The sequence below is a fragment of the Pseudonaja textilis genome, chromosome 1 (genome assembly GCF_049901715.1).
Source record: "Pseudonaja textilis isolate UNSWEBS1 chromosome 1, rPseTex1.2, whole genome shotgun sequence".
Classification (NCBI taxonomy): Eukaryota; Metazoa; Chordata; class Lepidosauria; order Squamata; family Elapidae; genus Pseudonaja; species Pseudonaja textilis.
The window spans coordinates 134,810,186-134,837,898 of NC_141990.1; positions in this window are offsets into that span (position 1 = coordinate 134,810,186).

Here is a 27,713-nt window from a genome sequence, read left to right on the forward strand (position 1 = left end):
TGGCATTTGGGTGTCAAATCAGGGTTGCAACCAACAAGCCCAGCACCTTAACTGCTGAGCCACCATGGCCCCAATCTAGGCATAGGATTTTTTAAAAATAGGCGACTTATTAGAATTAAAGAGACTGATGGGTTGTGCAATAAGACAAGTGCATAGAAAATGGAATAAGTGGGTGCAAAAATATTTTTGCAAATTTATTCTTGAGTGCTTTCCTGTTTCTTATTTCAGATAAATAATTACACCTATTCCATGGGAATGTTTCCTTGGGATTATATTTTCCAATATTCATGATGTCTATTGAGTGTTTTCCTAGTTTACTTGATCAACAGTATTTTCTCAGAGTTAATTAATTCCAGAATCTCTTAAATAATGTCTCTTGTAATTCCCAGAGCATATATGATCTTCTGCAGCTGTATAACCGTTCTGAATTAAAATCAATTCAAGAAGCCTTTAAGTGCATCCTTGCATATTTTTTTTGTAAAGTGCCACAAAAATATTTTTTTGTTTTCCTACAAAAGACAACCTCTTTCAAACCTGTCTGAAACAGAGATTCTGTATTAGAATAAGGAAGAGGAATTCTATAGCCTATACAAATGCCCGTGGGTCTTTCTGGACATATATTTAAATAGATTATATTTTTGAACATAGAAATGAATTGCAGCAGAGAAGTCCAAATTCTGATGAAGCTACCTTTTCATCTTTTTTGGGGGGGAGGGGGGGTTGGGGGTTGGGAGGATGTTAGAAGATAGAGATCAAGTTAATTTGTACTGGAATTTACAAAAAAATTTGAATTAGTTTTGTTCAAAAGTTGAATATAAATAGATACATCACCTCTGAAACAGATGTGGTGCTCAGCAGGTTCTGACCAGTTCTGGAGAACCGGTAGCGGAAATTTTGAGTCATTCGGAGAACCAGCAAATGCTACCTCTGACTGGAGATTTTACAGTATCCTTCCCCTGCCACGCCCACCAAGCCATGCCCACAGAACTGATAGTAAAAAAAATTTGAATCCCACCACTGCTCAGAAACATTGGACACAAACAAATGTGTAAGTTTTTGTCCCTGATACCTTCAGCTCAAACACACCCCAACCAGGCACCCAGATGAAACCTAGCTTCCTAATAAATGATAGCCGTCCATTTACTCGGAGCCAAGCTGCACTAAAAGCCTCCAATACAGGAAACACATTGTTGCCAGCCATTCAAGAAAAAAAAAGCCACAAAACAGACAGAAGATATTAGAAACACCAATCAAGCAGAACACACCAAGACCAATAAACACAGACCAAGACTCCCAACCAATCAGGATGAAGAAAAAACCATTCTGGCACAGCAGTAGGCTAGCACCAAATTTAAAACAGAAACGACTGGGAAAGTCTGACTCACAGACGAACACAATACAGAAGCCTGATGATGGCAGATGAGATTCTGCTGAAACGTTGCTACAACTTTAACAGCACAACTATAATCTCACACACACACACACACACACACACACACACACACGTAAGGCAACAATGAGGCCCATCTTCTTTCATTAAAGATATTCAAACTGAGCTTTGCAAAGTCACATTCTTGAAGGTTGTGACTGATGCTTAGAGGAATACAACTTTGAAACTATTAATTAGCTCTGTGCCGAGGATTAAGCCTGGATAATAAAAAATAATTAGGTATTTGAAGCAAATCTTAACTGAATCAAAGCCGAGAGAAGCTGACATTTTACACTGCAGTTTAGAGGTAAGCAGAAAATACTGATAATCTAGATTGCAAATGATTATTTGCATAATAGTGATATAGTGCTAATCATTTGGGAATTTCACAAATAATTCCACAGTTCACTATTCCCCTCTCTAAATATTCAATTTGCCTGAAGTCTTAACTTGTCCTTTTCCTTCTACCAGTTTTTTTTTAATTGGTCGCATTATAACCATATGAAATATAAACAAACAGAGCAACAAAGATGATTAGGGACTAGAAGCTAAAACATGAAGAACGGTTGCAGGAACTGGGTATGTCTAGTCTAATGAAAAGAAGGACTAGGGGAGACATGATAGCAGTGTTTCGATATCTCAGGGGCTGCCACAAAGAAGAGGGAGTCAAGGTATTCTCCAAAGCACCTGAAGGTAAGACAAGAAGCAATGGATGGAAACTAATCAAGGAGAGAAGCAACTTAGAACAAAGGAGAAATTTCCTGACAGTTAGAACAATTAACCAGAGGAACAGCTTGCCTCCAAAAAATTGTGAATTCTCCAACACTGGAATTTTTAAAGAAGAGATTGGATAACCATTTGTCTGAAATGGGACAGGGTTTCCTGCCTAGGCAGGGGGTTAGACTAGAACACCTTCCAACTTTGTTATTCTAATATATATTAGAGTAACACATTATTCTATCTAATATATCACATTATTAGAGGCTGTTTTTATGATTGCATGAAACAATATAAGGTATATGTTAATGCATACTGCACTGCTTTAAAGAGTTTTATTCTAATTTGTAAAACTCTTGTTTAAAAGGTTGAGGGTAAATATATTGTTCTAAAAAAGAATGCAGGGACGATGCTGTTTTGAATAGTTAAACCTTTGAACTATCCTTTATCTGGGAATATAACTTTAAAAAAATGGGAGGGGGAGGGTCCATTTTATCATTTTAAATAAGAGAGGAATCATAACGCTTGATATTGTGTGCCTGTTTGCTGTCAACTACCAAAGTGGAATACACTCACACACTCATAACCATTTCCGAAAACCAAGAGCAAATTTTAAAAACCACTTCCATTTACATGCATACTGCAAACTGAGACATAACAAACTATTTAATGTTCATATATTCATCATCATGCAGTGTTTAGAAATCTCTGTTTCAATAGGACAGTCACATTCACAAACACACAGAAGTAAGATACATCAGTGAATTGAAACTCATTCCCAGAAAAATGAGTTAAGGATGGAAATCTGAAATATCTCTATTTTTTTCCACTTCCAATGCACACTATAGATTGCAATTTTATGGATGCAACCCAGTTCTTTTCCAGCATTAGCAGAGCATGAACAGAAACTGAATCTATGGACCTAAAAGAAGGATCATTTGTGCATCACTCTCATCTCAAGACTCACAGCATCACCAGGAAGGAATGTCCCAGATCATAGGCCAGGTCTGGGGCCAGAGAGACTAGCACTGTAGAGATGATGTTTGAAAATGAGTTGAAGTTACTGAAGAAGAACAAAATCGATTTCATGAGATATGTTGAAAAACAATAACAACATTAAAAAGGATCAATATATCAGCTGCACAATAATACAGGAAAGACCCCCTGAAAGATAACAAAGAAAATGCAGAATTACTCAATTCCTATTTTGCTTCAGCCTTCTCCATTGAGGCTCATTTTTTCATCAGGCAGCTGATAAATAGAGAAATAAATATTTAATAAATTATAAATAAATAATTTATAAAATAATAAATACAATACAGGTGAAACTTGAAAAATTAGAATATCATGCAAAAGTTCATTTATTTCAGGAATGCAACTTAAAAGGTGTACCTAATATATGAGATAGCCTCATTACATGCAAATCAAGATAGTTCAAGCTGTGATTTGTCATAACTGAGATGATGATGGCTTACAGCTCATGAAAACCCAAATCCACAATCTCAGAAAATTAGAATATTGTGAAAAGGATCAATATTCTAGGCTCAAAGTGTCCCACTCTAATCAGCTAATTAAGCCATAAGACCTGCAAAGGGTTCCTGAGCCTTTAAATGGTCTCTCAGTCTGGTTCAGTAGGAAGCACAATCATGGGAAAGACTGCTGACCTGACAATTGTGCAGAAAACCATCATTGACACCCTCTATAAGGAGGGAAAGCCTCAAAAGGTAATTGCAAAAGAAGTTGGATGTTCCCAAAGTGCTATATCAAGGCACATTAATAGAAAGTTGTGTGGAAGGGAAAAGGGTGGAATCTTACCTAGGCTAAAGAAAAACAGAACTGTTCTGTTGCTCAGTGGTCCAAAGTCCTCTTTTCTGATGAGAGCAACTTTTGCATCTCATTTGGAAACTAAAGACCCAGAGTCTGGAGGAAGAATGGAGAGGCACACACTGCAAGATGCTTGAAGTCTAGTGTGAAGTTTCCATAGTCTGTGCTGATTTGGGGAGCCATGTCATCTGCTGGTTTGCTTCATTAAGTCCAGGGTCAATGCAGCTGCCTACCAGGAGATTGTGGAGCACTTCATGCTTCCTTCCACAGACGAGCTTTATGTGGATGCTGACTTCATTTTCCAGCAGGACTTGGCACCTGTCTACACTGCCAAAAGCACCAAAACCTGGTTCAATGACCGTGGGATTACTGTGCTTGATTGGCCAGCAAACTCGCCTGACCTGAACCCCATAGATAATCTATGGGGCATTGCCAAGAGAAAGATGAGAGACATGAGACCGAACAATGCAGAAGAGCTAAAGGCCGCTATGGAAGCATCCTGGTCTTTCATAACACCACAGAAGTGCCACAGGCTGATAGCTTCCATGCCACACTGCATTAAGGTGGTAATTGCTGCAAAAGGAACCCAAACCAAGTACTGAGTACATATGCATGCTTAACCTTTTCAGAGGTCCAATATTGTTCTATGTACAATCCTTGTTTTATTGATTGCATGAAATATTCTAATTTTCTGAGATTGTGGATTTGGGGTTTCCATGAGCTGTAAGCCATAATCTTCACAATTATGACAAATCATGGCTTGAACTATCTTGTTTTGCATGTAATGAGTCTACCTCATATATTAGTTTCACCTTTTAAATTGCATTACTGAAATAAATGAACTTTTGCACAATATTCTAATTTTATAAGTTTAACCTGCATAACACAATACAATACAATATATCCATGGTGAAGAGGCAGCATAGAACTTGAGACTGATAGCTTCCTGAAGAAACTTGCTGATGGCCTAGCCTGATGTATTATGCATGTCTTGTATTTGCATGTATATTATCATTGAGACATCTTGGCAATTTGATGGAATGTCAAGTAAAGAAGTCAAAAGTGGGGAAAAGGAGATAGAGGAAACTACAGACCTGTCAGTTAATATTAATATTAAAACAGAGGATAAAGAGGTCAGCTCACAAGCACCATGAAAACAATGTGGTAATCATTAGAAGTCAGTATGGATTTTCCTAGTAAAAAGTTGATCCGCTTAATGGTGTCTTATTTGTATTGGGTGTTTTGATTTGCAGAGTATGAGAATGCTGTAAATGTCCCGAAGCTCAATTTCAGCAAAGCATTTGAAAAGTACCCTGGGATATCCTGATTAGCAAGTTAGTTAAGTTAGGCTAAATGACAGAACAGTTCAAGGGATGCCAACCTGACTCGCTCATATGCAAAGAGACTGATCCATGGTTCTTTGTGAGTTTGAAGTGAATTCTTGAAAGGGATGCTACAGTCTTTAATCAAGAGCCTTATCCTCTTCAATATTTTTATGTGATTTGAATTTAAAAGATGGATCCTTATCAAATCTGCAAATATCACTAAATTAGAGAGAATAGCTAATGCTCCAGAACAGGGGTCTCCAACCTTGGCAATTTTAAGACTTTTAAGCTGGCTGAGGAATTCTGGGAATTGAAGTCCACAAGTCTTAAAGTTGCCAAAGTTGGAGACCACTGCTCCAGAAGACAATGGGGGAAAAAAACCCCAATCTTGATAGTTTAGCAAAATAGATTCAACTCAACATGAAGAAATTTAACAGAGACCAATGGAAACTTCTTCAAGTTCAGAAGAAAAATCAAATGAATAGAGGAAAAAATGGAGATGCCCCGTAGTTGTGAAAAGGTTTGTGGAACAGAAGAACTATAAATCAGTAATGTGATAGAGCTGCAAAAAGGCAAATGCAATGTTAGTACTACATGAAAAGAAGTACAGTTCTCAAATTAAGGGAAGCAATCATTCCATTTTATTGATCGGATGCCTTTTGTGCTACTTCAGAATGTGACACTTTAAGAAGGAATTCAGACTAAGTTTCAAAAAAAGGCAATACGGATAACTGGGTACTCAAAACTAAGTTTTATTGAAGGAAATGGGAATGCTTTGTCATGAGAAGAAAGATGGCATATGATAGAATTCTCCAGATACCTGGAATAATGTCACATTGTGTCATTCCAGAGTAGAGAATATGGAATCGGAAATTCGTTTTGGATATTAAAAGTTAGGAAGCAAACACTTTCTAACATTGCTTTTCAGCAATGAAAAGCAATGACCTAGAGATATAGGCGACAGGTAGTCCTTGACTTACAACCACAATTAAGCCCACACTTTCTGTTGCTAAGTGAGACAGTAAGTAACCTTTGCCCCAGTTTTATGACCTTTCTTGCCACAGTTATTAAATGAGTGACACAGTTGTAAAGTGAATGGGGACTTCTCCAGGGGTGGGATTCTACCCGTTCGCACCTATTTGCTAGAACTGGTTGTTAACATTCTAAGCAGTTCAGAGAACTGGTTGTTAGAAGAAATTAGTGGCCTAATCCTGTAAGGAAGGCGGGAAGGAAACATTCTGGTGTTGCTTACAGAAACTGCCTCTCCGTTAACCCTTATTACATGCTTGGCAGGACTAGACTTCCTGTCTCAGGAACGTCTCTGGAGTTTTTTCCCCCTCCTTTGCTGGTACTTTGCTTGTGTGGACTGACCATTCAAAGTTAAAATGGCACTGAAAAAAGTGACTTATGACCATTTTCCACACTTACAACTGTTGTAGCATCCCCACAGTCATAAGAGGCCAGGCGAGGAGAAGCGTGCCTCGATGTGAGTGATATTGAGTTGGCCACACCCAGCCAATAACATGACTACCAAGCCATGTCCACCCAGTCACATGACCACCAAGCCATGCCCACCACCTAAGCCACGCCCACAGAACTGGTCGTTAAAAATTTGAATTCTACCCCTGGGTTTCTCCATTGACTTCACTTGTCAAAAGATTGCCAAAGTTGATCACATGATCCCGGAACATTGGAGCTGTCATAAATATCCCAGTTGCCAAAAGTCTGAATCCTGATCATGTGACTATGTGGATGCTGCAACAAATTTATGAAAGAGAGTCATAAGTCACTTTTTTCCACTGCTCTTGTAACTTCAAATGGTCACTAGATGCATATCTTAAAATGGAGGCTCAACAATCATTTCTTTTTTTAAAAAAAATTTTTTTATTGGTTTTTAAAACAAACATAAACAAACAAAACAAAAACATCAGGCCATCTTCCATATATATACATACAGTGTGCCGCTTGGTTTGCAAATTATTTTGTGCTTCCATTTCGTAGTCTTCAATTACAATTACATTGTATATGGTCTCAAATTTTCAATCCAATATTAAATACATTGGTATCATTATTAATCAATCATTTGACTATACTTTTATTCTTTCATGCTTTGCAAAATAATCATATTTTACTTAATTTGTTTTGTGACAATTCATATTATCATCCCAAATCTATCCTAAAAACATTTCATAGATATAATAAGAAAAGAATACATCTTTATATATTTAGTATTTTCTAAAAGTCTACGTATTTCGTTACTATACTTTATTGTCTAACGATTGATAGAATAGATCCCAAACTTTATAAAATTGTTTATCATCCTGTTCTCTAATTTCAAATGTCAATCTGCTCATTTCAGCACATTCCAATATTTTCTTAATAATTTCCTCCTGTGATGGTATTTTCTCATTGTTCCAGTTTTTAGCAAATACAATCCTAGCCGCTGTTAATACATTTACAACCAGGTATTTCAAATCTTTGCTATATATTTCAGGTAAAATTCCCAATAAAAATATCTCTGGTTTCAAGTCTATATGCTTTTTTGTCATTTTTTCCAACCACGTGTGGATTTTAGTTCAATATTTTTTAGCATCCTCACAGGTCCACCACATATGGTAATATGAGCCAGGTGTCTGATGACATTTCCAACATTTTTCGGATTTATTCTTGAACATTCTTGCTATTCTTGTCAGGGGGAAATGCCACCTGTAAAACATCCTATACAAATGTTCTTTATATGCTGTTGACATTGTCATTTTATAATTTTGAGACCACAATTTTTGCCATTTCTCTAGATCAATTCCATATCCAAAATTCTTCCCCCAAGCAATCATAGTTTCTTTAACTTTTTCTTCTTCTAGTTTAATTTCTAATAAATATCCATACAATTTTTTTATCACCTTTTCATCAGTACCTGTCAAAATCTTATCTAAATCAGTCAGTTTATCATAGAAACCTTCTATTTTAAAACCTTTATCATACCTTGAATGTATTTGCGCATATGAAAACCAATTCATCTTTATACCTTGCTCCTCTAGTTTTTGTATAGATTTAAGTTCACCCTTTTCATTCAATATTTCACCATATCTAACTGTTTGTTCCTTTTTGTATATTATAGGATAAGAAAATGCTTCAATAGTCAATAGCCAGACTGGAATTTTCAGATAACATTGTCTTTTAATCTTCTCCCAGTTTAACCACAGAGACTCCCGTATGTAATATTTTCTAAAGTACCCTTGTGTTTTAGTTGCTTTATACCATAGAAAAGCATGCCACCCCAACAACAGATCATGTCCTTCTAATGTCAACTGTCTAGTATTTCTTAATGTTATCCATTCCTTAACCCACATCAAAATTGTAGTTTGGTAATACAACTCCTAATAAGGCAAACCAATTTTTCCTCTTATTCTAGCATCTTGAAAAAGTTTTAACTTTATTCTCGCTTTCTTACCTCGCCATATAAATTTCAACACAATTTTATTTAAATCTTCAAAATAGTCTTTTCCAAGCCTAATTGGAATTGTTTGAAACAAATATAAAATTCTTGGTAATATATTCATCTTGATTGTTGAAATTCTCCCTATTAGTGACAGCTGTAAATTTTCCCATTTCGCCAAATCTAGTGCTATCTGCTGTTTAAGTTTGATATAATTATTTTATTTTAGTGTTCTGCATCTTGCTGTCAAGTATATCCCCAAGTACTTGATCTTATTCATGACCTGAATTTTCAATAGGTCTGCCAGTTCTTCCTTTTGTCTTGATAGCATATTCTTTGTTAATATGTCCAAGATTACTCTCATATTGTCTTTAGTTTGTCTCTTTGGCAGAAATCCATTTTGATCAGGATGAATAAAATTATTTAAGTCTTTCTGCCAATATTGAAGCAAAAATTTTATAATCTGCCTTTAGTAGGGAAATAGGTCTATAGTTCTTAATTTGTAATGGATTAGCCTCCTCTTTTGGAACAAATGTAATATAAGCTTCTGACCATGGTTTAGGTATCCTCTTCTTTAACATAACTTCATAACTTCTAGCAATGGAAGATTCAACTATTCTTGTAATGTTTTGTAAAATTCTGCCGGAAGTCCATCTGGGCCTGGTGCCTTTCCATTATTTTGCTTCTTGAGTGCTTCAGTTAACTCCATCACCGTTATATTGCTTTCTAACATTGTTTCAATCTCTTTAGGTATCTGGGGTAATTTAGTATTCTGTAGGTACTGTTTGACTCTTTCCTCATCAATATTCTCTTGTGTGTATAGTTTCCCATAATAATCTCGAATGATTTCCTTCTTCTCTTTACTACCATAGCAAACTTAGCCTTGATCATCTATTAATTGCAATATTTTCCTTGATCCTTTCTCCTTTCTTAATTTATATGCTAACCATCTACCTGGTTTATTTGTATCTTCAAAGTAATTCTGTTTAGCACCTCTAATTTTCTGTGCGAATTCTTCTTTTTTTATTAGACCCATTTTATGTTTAGTTATATCCATTTTTAACTATGTCCTTTTTCTGTGGCATTTTCTGTAGCTCTTTTTCAGGTCCTTTATACTCATCCTCTAATGCCTTAGAGGCTAATCTTTTCATGGTATTTCTTTTTCTTGTATAGTCTATTATCAAGCCTCTGGCATATGCCTTCATTGTATCCCATACATTGTGCATTGATGTGTCTTCTTTTTATTTTCTTTAAAGAAAAAAGCCCATTCTTTCTCCATTTTCTCTATGAAGTCTTTTTCTTTTAATATAGTATCATTTAATGTCCATCTAGATCTACTTCTTTGTCCTTTCCATTTAATTGTCATTGGATTATGATCTGCCCAAACACTTGTTTCAATATTTATTATTTTATTTTATTTCTTGAATATTAGCTAACAATTCTGTTGACATCCATATCATATCTATTCTGGACAATGATAAATGTCTGTTTGAGTAGAAGGTGTATTGTTTAGTCTTAGCATTTCTTTCTCTCCTTGTATCTTTTAAGTTTATTTCATCTACCATTTTAAATAAAGATTTAGGGAGAGTCTTTCTGTTTTGCTTATTGTTTTCTGTGCTGTATAATCCAATTTGTTTTCTACAATTCCATTAAAATCTCCCATCATAACTATATTAGCATAGTCCAGTTCAATTATTTTGATATGTAATTTTTTTATAAAATTCTTCCTGTTTATCATTCGGGGCATAGATTGCAATCAGGAGTGTTTTCGTATTATTATCCATTATTTCCACCATTAGTATTCTTCCGTCGTCATCAGTATAAATCAATTTTGCTGAAATAGTCTCTTTAATATATAAAACCACTCCTCTTTTCTTGCATTGTGTCAAGGAGGTAAATATTTTCCCTAGTTTTGGCTGTATCAACAATTGTTCATATTGCTTTTTAATATGTACTTCTTGTAGGCAGATTATATCAAATTTTAATTTCTCTAATTTATGGAAAGTTTTCCTTTTTTTAACGGCTGAATTAAGTCCATTTATATTCATTGTAATGAATTTTTTCTCTTCCATGATTTTATTTTATAATTAGGATTGGCAGCTCTCATGGATCTTGGTTCATATTGGCCTTTGGCTTCCTCCTTTCGACCTACTGCACCTTCCTCTTTTTCAGTCATCCTTTGGCAGTCCTCTTGGAATTCAATTAGTGAAATTTCTTTTTCTGCCTCTTCCTCTTTCCCTCTGAAAAATTCTGTATAAAATGATTCAGCTTTCTCAATTTAATCAATTCTGTATCTCTGTTCTTGCCATGTGAACATTAAACCTTCTGGAATCAGCCATCTATAATTCACCTCTTTTTTAAGTAACAATTTGGTCAAGAATCGGTATTTTCTTCTCATCTCTCTCACTCTTCTGGGTACTTGTTTCAAAACCAAAATTTCCTTATCTTTATATTTCAATGTTTTCTCTCTTGCCACTTGCAATATTTGCGTTTTAATGGCTTTCTTTGTAAATCTGATGTGAACTTCTCTTGGTAGGCTATTTCTCATTGCATATCTTGTGAAGACTCGATAAACCTCATCTATTCCATCCATCATCTTCTCTTCCGTTATTTCCAAAGCTTCAGCCAATATTTCTATCATTAGCTAGATTTTGTCCTTTTTCTTCCTCTATGTTTTGGAATCTGAGATAAAATTCTGATCTGTCCATCTCCCATCTCAGCATACCACTTTTATCTTGTTCAACCACAGTTAATCTGGTATCAATGTCTCCAATCTTCTTATCTCTTTGTTTATCTTCTTCTTCAATTTTTAGTCGTCTCTCATCATACTTCATCATCATTTGTTGGATGTTCTCGACTTTTTCATTGGTTTTCCCTGTTCTTTGTTCAATGTTCTCTGTTCTTTGTTTGATGTTCTCTATTCTCTTTTCAATATTCTCTGATTTTGTCTGAATGTTTTGAATTCCTTGCATAATCATCTGCAGGTCACTTTTTCTTTTTCTTGTTTTTTCTCTTGCCTTAACATTGTCTGTATTAAACGTTGTCCTCCAGATGGTGGAGAGGAGGAAGTAGAAGTTGAAGAACCGGTAGCTGTTAATTTCCTACTCATTTCAAACAATTCAAAATCTTCAGGTTCTTCTAGACCTTAATCTGATTGTAAAGTAACCAACTGCGATTCCAAATAAAAATAGTAGGAAAAAAGAAACCAAATAGTAATAATAATAAAAAAAGAAAAAGAATTTCTTCAGGTTCTTGTATACCTTAATCCAATCAATTAATTAGATAACAATGAAAATTCAAAAATGAAGGAAAAAACCATAAACATACACAAAGGAGAAAAAGTTGTAAAATCCTAAAAAAGGCAGAAAAGTGAAGAATAAAAAGCTTTAAAAAAAGGAAAAATTCTTCAGGTTCTTCAACACCTTAATCCTATTAAGAGGTCTCAAATATAAAAGACTGCATAAGAGAAAAAAGAAAAAAAAAAGCCAGGAAGATAAAAAGAAAGAAAAAACCAGTATTGGAGGTAGATGGAAAAACAAAAATACCAGAAAATCAAAAAGAGAAAAAGAAAAAATAAGCTACTCCCTTAAAAAGAAAAGGAAGGGAATCATTAATACTAAAACTTTTCTTTAAAAAAAAAAAACGTAAAAAATTAACTTCCAAAGACAAGCATAAAGAAAAAAAAAGCAAAGACAAGTTCCAAAGAACTAAAGGTCCAAATAGCTATTTCAAAAAGTAAACTGTTGAGGAGGGGTAGCACAGCTTTAAAAAAAAAAAAAAAACACTGCACTTTGTTTAGTTATCCAAGGCTCTTGTTATAACACACTTCTCCAGAAACCTATCACCTTTTCTTTTCTATAACCTTCAGCACTAGACTCCAGCTGTTGATAGAAACCCAGAAGAGCACCTGCAATAATACTCTCCCATGCTCCTCCCTCTATCTTATCAAACAGGCAATGTCCTTGAAAGAAAGTCTCAGTTCTTTCTTTCTCAGCTTTGTCTGGTCACAAGAGAAATAAAATATTTCCAAGCCTCAAGTTGGCAGTGTTACAAAGTTTCTTTGCTTTCACTTTCCCCCTCCTTTTCCAAGCAAAATGCAATAAGAATTAATAAAAAAGAAAAAGATATTTTTAAAAAAGAAATAACTAAATGGGATTCTCTAGCCAAATTTAATTACAAAATCAAAAAGGAGAAAAAAGAATAGATGAAAAAGAAAAAACCAGTCCAGTTTCAAAATATAAGATCGTGTATAGAAAATCCAGCAATGAAAAAAAAAAACCATTACTTTGACATTCCTGTTTAAAATCGCCGCTTAATCACTTCTGTCAAAACTTTTACAGATTCTTTCTTTTCCTTAGGGTGTCCTTTCAAATCTTAAAGTAAAGCAAAAATTCTCACCAAACCGGCACACTCTCTCTTTCCGTTCTCTTTCGTTCTCAGCCGCTTTAATGGCTGCCTCTTTGCCTCTGGCAAGAAGACCTTCTCCTGGATCTACCAGGGACTTTGCAGTATCCCTGGGATTGACAGGATGTGCTCTTCACTTTCACCATCTCTTCGGGACGGTTTAGATCCAATAGGATCGTCCAGGAACAAAGATATCGGCAGCGATCTCAGACCTCCAAGATCGCATGCCCTATCGTCGCGACGTCAGCTCCGCCCCCCCCCCCCAACTATCATTTCTTGTCAGCATGGATTCTTTGATATTTTTGGAAAACATTGAAGAAATCATTCTTCTGACTATGACATTGCTTGTTTGAATACTTATAGCTTTTCTCAAATTCCTTTTACTTCATATGACTTGCTTGCAAAGAAATTGCAACCATGTCTTTTGACAGAGGAGCAGTGAATTGTGAACCATGTTTTAAGATACTCAGACCTATCAGACTTTAAAGATAATGCCCTTTCCTTACAGTGGTCAGGAAACACAATTTGTATTTCAGGGTAGCTTTCCTGGCTTTATAAACTTGCCTGCAGGTGAATCCTTATTAAGCTTCTAAAGAACTGCCATGTTTCTTAGTACAGGATTTATTCACTGTCAGTAATAAAGAAGCAATATTTTGATATCGTAGAAGTGAAGCCTGAAGATCTGCAGCAAAAACATCAATCAGTGGATGAAAATTCCCAAAGAGTTCCCATCTTCAACTTAATTCAGTCAGCTTTCTAACTGGGTCAAAATGTTATCTAATACGTATAAATTGATCGGCTTCTCTCGATGTTTTGGATGAAGAGCAATTGACATAGTGACATACAGGTTGCATGAATTGGTGCATTAAACTCCCAGGAAATAATTTTTCTTCCTTGCTATTAACAATTTCCTTTATTTCACTAAGCTGTAATAGATAACATATTTTCTTTAACCAAAGATGATAAAACATTACTGGTTTTCTGTTGGTTAAAATAATCCTTATAATGAATACAATTCCATACAATTCCAATCCATGTAATGCCATGCCATGCCATGCCATGCCATGCCATGCCATGCCATACCATACCATACCATACCATACCATACCATACCATACCATACCATACCTTACCTTACCTTACCTTACCTTACCATACCTTACCATACCTTACCTTACCTTACCATACAATATTCTTTATTGGCTAAGCAAGATTGGACACACAAGGAATTTGTCTCTGGGGTATGAGCTCTCAGTGTACACACAAACAACAAAGTAATACAATCATTAAGATACCAATATTAGAAGAAGAATAGTAATACACCCCTACTACATGGGTAAATATATTTAGACATAAAACAGTACTGTGGGAATTAGGTGTTCAGCAGAATAATGGCATGAGGGGAAAAAACTGTCTTTTTGCTTCAAATTGTTTTGCCATGTGCCTTATAGTGGCATCCTGAGGGAAGGAGTTGAACCAGTTTATGTCCAGGATGTCCAGGTTGTGAGGAGTCTGTAGATATGTTCTCAGCCCTCTTTTTAGCTCATGCAATATATAGGTCCTCGATGGAAGGCAGGCTGGTTGCAACCGTTTTTTTCCTCCAGTCTTAACTATCCATTGAAGTCTGTTTGTTACGGTACCAAAACAAGACAGTTATAGAAGAACAAATGACAGATTCAGCGATTTCTCTGTAGAATTGTATCAGCAGCTCCTTGGGCAGTCTGAGCTTTCTGAGTTGACACAGGAAGTATATTTTTTGTTGTGCCTTTTTAATGATGCCTCTTATGTATAGATGTATATAATGAATAATTGCTCACTCATTGCTTCCCTCATCATCTTATTTTTCCCATAGCAGCTAATACTAGAATCACTGCTATGAGATAGGTGGCCACATAAATTATTGAAATAAATAAGATAAATAAAAATAAACATTAAATAAATTGGATTGTAGGAGGGTGGATATAGAAACTGAACATTTGTAAAGCCCAGTTGTTTATAATAAAAACTTTCATCTGTTGTTCTCTACTAAGGAACAGCAAGTGATTTTGAACTTTACATATCTATGCTTTAAAAATAATACAAGTCTTAGGAATTGATGTGAAAGAATTATTTCCTAACTTTACATTGCTTTTTTGATCCTCATTATTATACTCTTATTGGTTTTGTTTGTATCTGGAGTGGTTGCCTATACAACTATGGGAAAAACCTGGACTTTTGTTAATTATAGTATTGATTCCAATGCAAAAAAAAATGGACAGAATAATATCTGGGACCAATTTTTTTCAGTATGTGCAAGCAAAGAACTTTTTCATGTTCACTGAAGGAAAGTTGATGCCTGGCAATTTAATAATTGAAATATAAAACTTTCTGAACACATAGATATAAGCCTCACCCTGAGATTCTACTTAGGCTTTTCCAGAAGCAATGTTATATGCAGGTAGTCCTTAACAGTTCATTTAGCGACCATTCAAAGTTACAATGGGTTTGAAAAAAGTGACTTGTGACCCTTTTTCATACTTATGACCACCACAGCATCCCCATGGTAATGTGATCAAAATTCAGATGTTCGGTAACTGATTCATATTTATGACGGTTTCATGTCCTGGAGTCATATGATCACCATTTGTAACCTTCAAAAATCAACGGGGAAGCCACATTCACTTAACAACCATGTTAGTAACTTAAAAACTGCTGCGATTCATTTAACAACTGGGGCACAAGATGTCATAAAATGGGACCCACTTAGCAAATGTCTCATTTAGCAACAGAAATTGGGGGCTCAATTGTGGTTGTAAGTTAAAAACTACTTGTATTAGGCATATTTTCCTCATTGTTTTGCCTCCAAATTTTAAATTCCTTTAATACTTTCTTACTGCATTATTATATTCCAGATTTTAAAAATATAGTTAAAAAAAGCAGATGAAAAAGAATTTTGATCTATAGGATTAGTGAATTGTTTGTGTTTCAAAGTATAGTAACTATTTTCGGTTTATGGGAATCTCTCTCTGCAGTAGCATCATACCGTATTGAGTGTTAGATGACAGTTTGGGATGTGACATAAATTATACATTTACTGGATAAAGTTATAAAATAATTCCAGGAGCAGATAGTCATAAAAGATATTATGGTTTTAAATTGATTTTTATAGGAAACATTTACATTAAAAATTAAAAGAAAATATTTGTAGATTTTAACATTTAATTTATACATGTTCTGATCTCCTTGTGAAGTCGAGTAATTATAATGAACAATCACCTTCATCTTTAAAAATGCACAATAAAAACTTTATACTAAATAAGAAAAGTATCCAAAATATAAATTAGAAAAGAATCAATAATGAATGCAACCAAAAGAGGAAATGTATATAATTAATTTCTTTAAAAAGAATAAATCATTGTTCCACTGAAAGCTTTGTAGAAAATGGAATACCACTGAAATGAGAAATAACCTTCAAAAGACAAAGATATTATAAAAGGAAAAAAAAATGAAGAAGGGGCAATGAGAAAGCAGTAAAGTTTTTTCCAGAGTTGTAACTTGTGTATGGAACATCAAGAAATAGAAATTTTCTATAAGTCAGGTTAATAATAGGGGTAGAGACATCATACTGCTTGTTCTTCCTCCTTGCCTGGAAACCTACAGACTTCTACAGTGCCCATAAAAGGCAAATTTTGAGAGCTATGCAGTATTTTGGATTTCTCTAGAATTTGCTTCAGGAGGCTTAGGAGTGCAATCATAGCCTCTGTCTGCAGTTCCTGAAAGCAGCTATATTTTTTTTTTTGATGTTTCAAGTGGCTGCCACATGGAAAAGTAGGGTTCAAGACTCAAAATGCTTAAAGCATCCATTGCTTAAAGCAGAGGTGTCAAACTCAATTTCAATGAGGGAGGCATCAGGGCTATGGTTGACCTCGGGGGGCTGGGCAGACATGGCCCACTGGATGGGCAGTGACTGGCTTGATACCACTCACTGGGCGTGGCCAGCTTGGTGGGCGTGGCCAGCTTGACATCACTCCCCAAACTGTTGGCATGTTTTCTCTTTCCATTGGATAGACCAAGCTGAAGCCACGTTGGCCCAATGTTTCCTCTTCACATTGGGAAAAATGGGCCAATGCAACGCGGGTAGACCGGGTCGACACAGGCCTGCCCCTTACATTTTGCAGGATGGCCCTGCAGGCTGGATCTGACCACATCATGGGCCACATCCGGCTTGCGGGCCTTGAGTTTGACACACCTGGCTTAAAGCATCAATTTCACTCCTTAAAGCCATTGTGCAGCTTTTAGAATAGACACTCTGGTTTTTTCCACTTTTGAAGTCTGGAGATTTACAAACTGCAAAACCAAGTGTAACCCTTAGTTTGATGGAAGATGTGCACTCCTTATCTAGGCAAACACAGAGAGCCTTTTCTTAGTTTATATTCCTCCAAGGAAAAAGATGTTTCCCCCTTTCATTGGGTATAGTCATTGTCTATAATCAGCTGTTGTCCACACTGAGAAATGATGCTATGCCTTTGAGAATATTTCATCCACATCTTCAGTGGATTTCCTACCTATTCAAATTATGTGAATCAGAAGACTTTATAGAGCTTGGGGAATTACCTTTGTTGAAATGTATTTGAACATAAATAGCTCAGGTTGGTAGTTGGTCTGAGCTCAAAGGTTGGCAATTTGATTGCAAACATTTTGTCACCATTCGAGAAGACATCGTCAGTGTGTTTTGAATTGTGCTCATCTGTCAGTTACCTTTGTCCTCGCCCAAAAGTTGCTGTAAAGAGTTGCACAGAGTACCTCCCTCTCCTCTCTTTCCTTCTTTTTATATATGTGAAATAGATAGCAAAAAAGGAGAAATGATTAAAGGAGGGATGTGATGAGGAATGAGAAGAAAGGAAGGAAGGAAGGAAGGAAGGAAGGAAGGAAGGAAGGAAGGAAGGAAGGGAGGGAGGGAGGGAGGGAGACCAATCCTTATTGGTGTTACAGAAAATTAACAGTAGCTTTTAAACACAACTTGGTGGTGGCTATTTCAACTGGCAGAAAAGGAATATGTCCATCTTATCAGCTCCTCCGTTGATGCTAGAGCAGTAAAAATAAACTTTTCTGGTAACTCTTTAATGGAAGGAAGAAAGGCATGGACACTGCAAGTGTAGCTTTCCCCTTGTGAGTTAAAGTGCCTGGAGTGAGAAGGAGTGCGGGCTGACAGAGGGGGTGGGGGAAATACACTCCAGCCTTGGAGAAATTAAAAGGAGCTGCTTCAAAATGCATGTCTGTTAAGCTACAAAAGTGCTCCGTGTCTGTGTGTGTGTGTGTGTGTGTGTGTGTGTGTGTGTGTATGAGAGAGAGAGAGGGAGAGAGAGAGAGAGAGAGGAAGAGGGAGAGAAAGAAAGAAAAAAATAGGAAGAAAGAGAAAGAGAAAACTCTGTGCTATTACTTTTAATTGTTCCATTATTTATCATGTGTTAATATTTTATACTGTCCCCACATCTAGAATGATTTTTCTGCCTTTCTTTTGCCCAGGGCTACCATATATTTGTCAGGGTTAACATGCATTCAATGTCAATAGTCCAGAGCATAAAATACACATGTGTTTAACAAGAGTTGAAAGGGACCTTGGAGGTCTTCTAGTCCAACCCCCAGCTCAGGCAAGAAAACTGAGGATGCCAAACTCTGAGTAGAAATCCTGGGAAAGGTGTCAGAATAACACTTAGAAGGGACCTTGGGGTGAACCCTATACCATTTCAGAGAAATGGCTGTCCAGCCTTTTCTTAAAACTTCCAGTGATTGAGCACCCAGAACTTCTGGAGACAGGCAGTTCCACCGGTTAATTGTTCTCACTGTCTGGAAGTTTCTCCCTAGTCTTAGGTTGCTTCTCTCTGTTCAGTTTCCATCCATTGCTTCTGGTTTGCATTCTGCTTCTTTGGAAAATATATTGTCCCCCTTTCTTTGTGGCAGCCCCTTAAAAGCCTGTTGCCTATCACACTCTTGAGTAAAGCATGTGAGCTATTTCCTCCTTTCAGCGGTCCATGAAAGTACATCTATAGTATGCAGATAATAAAGTCAAAAAAGGTGAACAACATTTTTACAGAACTACAGATAAGTTGTGGCTGGGTGACAAGGAATGGCTGGGAGGGGAGGGGCCAGGTGAGGCACCCCTTGATGTGAGTGACATTGAGTTGACCATGCCCACCCAGTCACATGACCACCAAGCCACGCCCCCCCAGACAGATAACCACCAAGCCACAAATAAGCCATGCCCACAGAACCGGTAGTAAAAATTTTTGAATCCCACACTGGTGTGTATATGTTGTAGATTTCCTTGTTCTTCCAAGAGGAGTAAGGGGTATCTTCCTTCATGACACATCTCTCAGGGTCCACTTCAAGTCTCCTGGTTGACCTCACTTCTCAGTGCAGAAAAGCCCCCTGAGACAATGATAGCCAACTTGTCCATGAGGAGAGGTATTTAGGGTAGTTGTGCAATTCTTACCTGACTAGTCCAAAGAATAAGGTTGTGCAGCAATAGGGCCCCATCTCTCCACATAAAGCCATCGTACTGAGAACCAGTTCCACATAATGCCTAGAGCAGTGTTTCTCAACCTCAGCAACTTTAAGCTGTGTGAACTTCAACTCCTATGCTGACTGGGGAATTCTGGGAGTTGAAGTTCACATAACTTAAAAGTTGCTGACCTAGAGTGTAAGCATAAATCCTAGAGACCAGACATCCAGATTCAATCTCCCCGCTCAGTCATTTCCAGAGTGTCTCAATGGATGACTGTGGAGGGCAACCTAACCAGTCTATCTTTTAAAAATTGTGACAGTAAAATGGCCGAGGGTAGAATGGTGTATTCAGCCATTAAGCTTCTTAGAGCAGTGGTCACCAACCAGTGCGCCGGGGACCATTGGTGGTCTGCTAGAAAATTTTGGTGATCCGCAGAGAAATGTTACCCTCAAAGCACTTCCCCCAAAGCAATTAATCCAGGCTGTGCAGGAACAAAAGGCTGCACCACCCACATGGCCCACGGGAACACAAAGCTCGCATTGTTTGCATTGCAAACAACACGAGGTAGTGAGGGGAAAGGGGAAAGGGCGCAGGGGGGAACTTGCTCCACTTGTCCCATGAGCTTGGGCTAGCCACCAGATTACTTCTTTCCACTTCTTTCTTCTGCTTTTGGTTGCACGCAAGGCAGGCAGCAAAAGTATTTCTTTCTCTCCCCCAAACTTCACCAGAAATTAGTCTTTGGGACCCGCAAGGCATCCTGCTCTAAGAGGCTGCACCAGCGTGACAAGTCTCGCAAAGACTCATTTCTAGCAGAGTTTGGGGGAGAGAAAGAAAGACTTCTGCTGCTTCTGCTGCTTTCCTTGCATGAAGCCAAAGTCTCTCCCCTCCCCCTGAGAACGGAGTTGGAGATGGTATCCTGTGATCCCAAATAAAGAATGATTGATCGGTAGGAAAACAGGGTGGGGAATTTTCCTGCAGACTTTTGGGGGGATTTTCCCAGGGTCTCTGGTCCATGGGATATAAAATTATGAGTTTGGTGGTCCCTGAGGTCCAAAAGGTTGGTGACCCCTGTCTTAGAGGATGGGCAAGATTGCTAGAAACTTGCACTGCAAGATTGTTCAGTCATTGCAGAGTCCTTTCTGTTCTAATTCCTGTTTCTTTCTATTCAAAATGCCCATGCAAGTTGTTTCTTCTCACAACCATTTCTCCATTCACTGTGGCAGATAAACGACCTATCCAAAGGGATATTGGGATGTTTCTTTAAAAAAAAAATTAACCTGTTTTCAAGTTCCTTCGAGCCTCGTAGTAATCAAGGTTGTAAGATTATGAACATTTTTAAGGGGCTGAAGAACTCAGGGGATATCTCATCAAACCTTGAAAGAAAACAGAAAGAGGATGGAGACACCGTGTATAAATACACTGTGCCTCAAACAAAGTATATAAAGCTCTTCCATGTGGGAGGGGAATCTTGGCACACTTAGCCTGAAACCTATTCCCTCCCCATTTCAGACCATGTGATTGCTTACTCCAGGGAGGGGAGGTGGCCCAGGGTCAGGAACAGTAACACCGAAACATTAGACTACAGCTTCTATCACCCTTCATTCTGAGAAGCAACAGGTGGAACCTCTTCATAGTTTGAAGGTTACAGGTTCTTCATCATAGTAGTAGTTATCTATCCTTTCCATCCATGATGGTCATTTTCTAGCATTGTCACCTGTGAACTGTGGTCGCTTAAATTGCTCCAGAATTGCACCGGCTGCAAGATTTTGCATGCGAGTCTTTCAATAAAAAGATATGTAGCTAAACAGGAAAAAAAAATACTGAAAAAAAGCAGATTTAAGCCCACACTGAGACCAACTAGACTTTGTGATAGCTCTGTTTACCATGGTAGTCATTCTGGGAATGAACCCATTATATTCTCTTCAAATTCCAAATATGCCTTTGCAAAATTTGGATATTTATCCCTGCCTTAACGTTTTCCCCAAAGTGAGCTAATCATTGCTAACCAATCATTCAGTCAATCACATAAAGGCATTATTTGAGAGAGCTGCCATCTCTAATGCTCCACAGAGGGATTAGTACAAGGCATGAATTGCTAACATTAATCTTTAGCTGACACAGCCTCACTTGCTATTAACCGTTCAGCAAAAGGGAGAATACAGACAGTCATAGGTTAGTGAGCCCATTTAATATAATGCAGCTTAATATAATGAAGAATTCTGTTCCCAAAGAGAGAAAGTTCTTATGAAGCTTGAGGGAGGGGATAATTCCAAACTCCATTATGAAAAGAATTGGATCAGCCTTCTTAATCTGCTATGTTGATCAGGATATAGCCAGGCAGAATCTAGTAAAGATATACATATATGCATTCACAGCTGTATTTTGACAGGAAATGCACATTTAATGTGTACTTAAGTATGAATTTCAATGCAAAAAAATAGAACAAGACAACAAGGAATTTGCAGATGAATATGAAAATGGAACAGAATTTTGACTAAAAACCCATGAGGTAACAATCACAGAGATGAAAGGGATAGATTTGTCCAGTATTGCAGAGGGCACAAAGCCTCACATACCATGCACCTGGCACTTTGGTTTGATATGTACCACAAATGCCCTTCATTTTTCAAAATAAATAAATAACATGTCAAAATGATCGATTGAAAAAAATAATCTATAGGATTGTCCCGATTACATTTTCAAGAAAAAGCATCAGTTAAATTTTGGACCATCAGTTATTTGATTTTCATATTAACAAGAATGTAACATTTGATATTATCAAAGGATTTTAGCACTTTTCTATTTCTCTTCAAAGAAAAGACAACACAAAAGAGACACAACCAAAATTACGAATACGAAGGGTTAGTGTAAGAATTCTTCTGGATTAGACTCAGCTTCTCTATCTGAGTGCTGATTACTTTTTCTTCTTGTTAGAAACAGAAAGAAATGTGATGAAGGATTCATTTGGTCATTTTCAGATCCATTGGAAAAATTTAATGAAAAGTTGTCATAGTTTCAGCCACTGATGCATGGTGCACACTTGATATTATCGAAGGATTTTAGCACTTTGGGAGGCATAAACCCAGATCTATTTCATTTTATCTATCCAAAGAGTCTCAACTCTCTATTGGGAATCATCCAAACTGACAGGGCGATAGACTAAAGCATGGCGTTAGTTCACTGTTCCTTTAAACTTTATTTACAGCATTTGCCTCAAGAGGAGGCTGCCAGTCTTGGGAGATTCCTATATTATAGGGAGAACGTAATAAAGTAGTTAGCTTGAATTCTGCACATGTGGATCTAATTTTTTTCTGCCTGACGTTCTATATGGATAGCTGGTGTCATCATTTCATGCTAATGTGCTTCTGCTCTGATTAACATAGTAATCTTGGTGTAAGTAAGATTGATGTAATGTTTGTTCTGATTTTATGGAACATATTTTATCTTGCTACATTGTGCTATTTAGTGTGATAATATTACTATTTTTAAATTGCTAAGTAGCTTGAGCTATTTAAAAAAAAAATCAGTTTTTGACACTGATATTTTGCTTTGTGTATCCAGCCTAAAATGGACCTATTAGCTGAAGACATTTCAGTCCAACCAGCTCAGTGTTCCAGATTGGCAAGGACAAGATAAATCTAGTCTATTTTAATTGATGGGGTTTGCAAATTCTCTTTTCCCTTTTTTCCTCAAATGAATTGTTTATATCAGTTTGTTTCAGTTTCCCCCAATTTGATGCCCTCTTGAGCTCCCAGAATTCCTAGATTTGACACATCTGGAGAGCAGGAAATTAAGGAAGGTTATCTTATAAACGATTGGACCTATCTGGACTTAGAAAATAAAGGGCGATACTAAGAGGGTTTTTTTTGCAGAAAATGCAATCTTACTTAGAAAAACAATTGACTAAATGTATCTAGTAATTCTCCAATCTTTGTATTACATCTATAGAGATAGTCCACACTTTGCGACCACAATTGTCACTGGTAATTCCATTAAGCCCGGCAGTCACTAAGTGGAAAAACACATTATTCCTCACAACATGACTTCCCATTGGGTTGTTAAGTGAATCAATGCAGTTTTTAAGCACACAACATCGTGTGACATGTGATTTTACTTCTGGATTCTCCATTAACTCTACTTGTCACAAGATAGTTGTGAAGTATGCGCATGGCAAACGTGTGACTATGGGACACTGCAATGATTGTAAAAATAAAGACTGCTTTTTTTAACACCATCAAAACTCTGAACAGTCATTAAATGAGACGATTGGTAAGCAAGGACTATCTATGTAGGAAAGTTTAAAAATCTTCTCGGGAGATTTCATCCATGCAATAATAATTATGATTTACATTGTCATTTAGTTTTTCTTATCTCAGGTATTCTGATTTTGGATACCCCCCCTCCCTCTCTCACACACAAACACACTTATTTGTCCTGTGGGATAAAGTTTACTTGTACCATTTTATGTGTTGCCTGAAAAATTTATTTTACCTGAATTGCAAGGTTGGATACCTGAAATAATGGAGCTCCTCATACATTTAGATGAGATCGTATTACTGCCACTATTTTTTAGAAAGGCATATTTCATATAAACCAGGTCATTAGGAAGAGAAAGCAAGCATTCAGTGAAGATGCTGAAGAAAATTAGGAACCTCTGAAGATAACCATGAATAGTGAAGGGAGAAGTTGCAGCCTAAAAATATACTGTAGAAACCCATTCACAAAAGCACTCAGGAGTGACTATTGTACATTAATAACAAGGAGACCTGGTGAGATATCTTCTAGGGCATTTATGCTTAGTAACCAATTACTAATACAATTAATTCAGCCTAAATGCAATAATTAGGCTCAGCATGGCACACATTGTCATCTAATCATTACACATCATAAATCAACTGTATGTTGATTCAAACTTATGCTTCAGGAAAAGAAATCAGGAACAAGCTTAGACAAATATGTGCCTGCTCAGAAATGGGCAATAATATTTTAATATTCAGAAAACAAATCTGAAGCAATCACATAGAACAGTTTATCACAGTTTAGTGGAACATGTTTCATAGTATATTCAGTAGACATTCAAACAAAACAATAAATAATGAATCCAATAAATTGGCCCAATAAATCATAATGAGGGCAACAATGTAATATTTTAAGACTTGTATTATATGCCAGAATTGGTCTAGGCTGGAAACTATGAGCTCTAATTCTGCTTTAGGCACAAAGCCAGCTGGGTAATTTGGGGTCAGTCATCATCTCTTACTCTAGGAAGGAAGGCAATGTCAACCAATTTCTCAAAAGTGTTGCTAACACTTGGACTCATCCACATAATTGCCAGAGAACACAATAAAGACCATAAGGTAATGTTAAAAAGGAAGCACAATGAAGCTAATAGGTTGGAATGTATGTAATCTAAACAAAAAAAATGGCAAGAAGGCATGTGTAATAATAATGTTAGAAATGCTAGAAATAGTGTTGAAGATTTGGCCCCAGAGTTCACTATTAAGAAAATTAAGACTAAGGACTTGGAATGAATGTTTTCTGCACGCAAAGGGAATAAAAATGTAATTATTCTTTAAAGAAAAAAGAAGACTCTCCTGTGCACAAAATCAAACTAACTGCCCAACCACTGATATTTATTTTTTCAAATATTTCTGGTTGCATGCCAACCAAAGTGAACAGTGGGAAAATACATTGTAACATTTAGTTTGCCCTTCAAAATATATTTGCACAGTCTCTTTGGCCAATAAGAATGAAAAGTTTGAGAATTTCAAACTGTATTGTATTTATATAGAAAAATTGTTCCACAGAAAAATAAAGAGATTATACTTGATGAGGAGAAAGAATATTATACTTGGGAATTTGGGGGAGGGGGGCGAAAGAACAATAAAGGCATACAACCTGGAAAGCAAATTCAATCAGAGCCCTGAACAAAACTCAGTTACAGAAAGAATCAATCAAATCCTGCTAAGCATTGCTACTGCTTGATGCAGGGTTAGTAGACAATTTCAGAAGAGAAACACAACTGCTATCTTCAAAGTTGCTTACCAACAAAAGGTGCAGATAAAACCCCATATGAGTTATGACATGGGGAAAAAAATCTAATGTATCACACCTGAAGATATTTGGATGTAGAGTTTATATATAGATCCTTAAAGAAAAAATTAAATTGCAGATCCCAGCTAGGAATAATGTTCAGCTATCAACTAGCTCAAGCTAGTCCTCAACTTACAAACATTCATTTAGTGACCTTTCAAGATGTCTACAAAGTGCCTTTTATGGCAATGAAAAAACTGAGATGCCTTTTGTCACACTTACGGCTGTTGCAGCATTCCCTTAGTTGTGTGTTCAAAATTCAGGAGCTTATACTTATATTTATGATGGTTGCAGTGTCCCAGGATCATGTGATCATTTTGTGACCTTCTGAAAAGCAAAGTAAACAAGGAAGCCAGATTCACTTAGCAACCTTATTACTAACTTAACAACTGCAGCAATTCATTTAACAAGTGGTAAAAAGGTTATAAAATGGGATCATGACCAACAAGTTATGGAGTAAAGAAGTTTAATAATCCCCAAAACATTCTTTACAAGCACTGAACTTAATGAATTCAAACAAGAATAAAATGATTGAAAATGAAAGATTTGAAACTGAAGAAGTAAATTGTGCTACAATATAAAATTAATATAAAAATTAATCTGAATGCAGCCAATGGATATACTGAACAACCAGTTCAAAATAATGAAGCAAAACCACAATGATCTGAATATCAACAAACAGATAACTTTCTGGAATGCATGAAAGAAACTGTGAAACCAAAATAACTTTAAATTGTAAAACCTCTAAACCTAGGTGATTTCAAAATACATTGTTCAATATTTGGAAGCACAACTATCCAGATTCATAAATACTCCTGGATCAATATAGAATTATCCTTAGAGTAATATATTCTACAGATACCAGTTTGCAAGAACTGGAAAAACTATCTGAGAATACAAATAGTACTGATATATGAAATTGGAAATCATCAAATGAATGAAATTTTGGAAGAGCAATATCTAATTTTATAGTCATTTGATTCAGATAACAATGATTAAAGACCTAAAAACATTGAGGAAAAGAATATTTAAGATCAGCTCTCTGACAGACAAATGGGATTGTCAGAAAAAATTATTGAAGTTATGTAAAGCTCAAATTATACAGAAATCCTTTCACCCTTGAAAGAGTCAAGAAGAAGAGAACAATTACAAGTTCTAAAAGTTGCTGGTTTAATAATAAAAATATTGAAACAAATATTGATAGGTTGAAACTAATCAACTAATTTATAACAAAATGATAACATCTGAGTTGGAATACAAAGCTGTAAAACAAAAGTAACAAAATTCATCACCAATATGAAAATAATTAATTGAAAAGGTCAATAAATTATGACTGAATTGAAAAATAATAGGATAAAGAAAAGTTTACAAAAAGTTGTTATAAGGCAATTGAAGACAATAAGCACTAAGATAATTGATGAAATCTCTGAAGAACTAAAACAATGAGTTATAAATATTTCAAACAAAACATAATTATATGAAGGCAATAAAACCCGTTTTTACAAAAGGTTTGAGCAAAATGGCATTTATTTTAAAAACATTGCTAAAAAAATTCTAAGATTTAGTTCTAATATTTGCACTGTTAAAGATGAAAGTTGAAAGTATGGAATGACATTTGGGATAACCGAAAAGACTAGAACAAAGAATGAACATGAATAAAAAATATTGAGAAAAATTGCCTTGACAAAATGGATTATATGTTCAAAATTTCAGAAATGATTAGGGTTGCACAATTTAAAGATAGAAATATCATAAAATGTTTGCCCATAAGGGAAAGCTATAAATATTTAAGAGTACAAGATTTAAAAAGAAAACCAATTTAGAATATTTTTAAAAATGTATAGAATTATAAATTCAAAGATAATTGGTAGAAATATAATAAATGCCATAAATACATGGGTTTGATGATACTAGTGGTTGATATACTATTGATAAACTAAACTGGACACAGCCTGAATTTGACAACCGAATAAAAAAATTCTGGAGCACCAGGCAACTGCA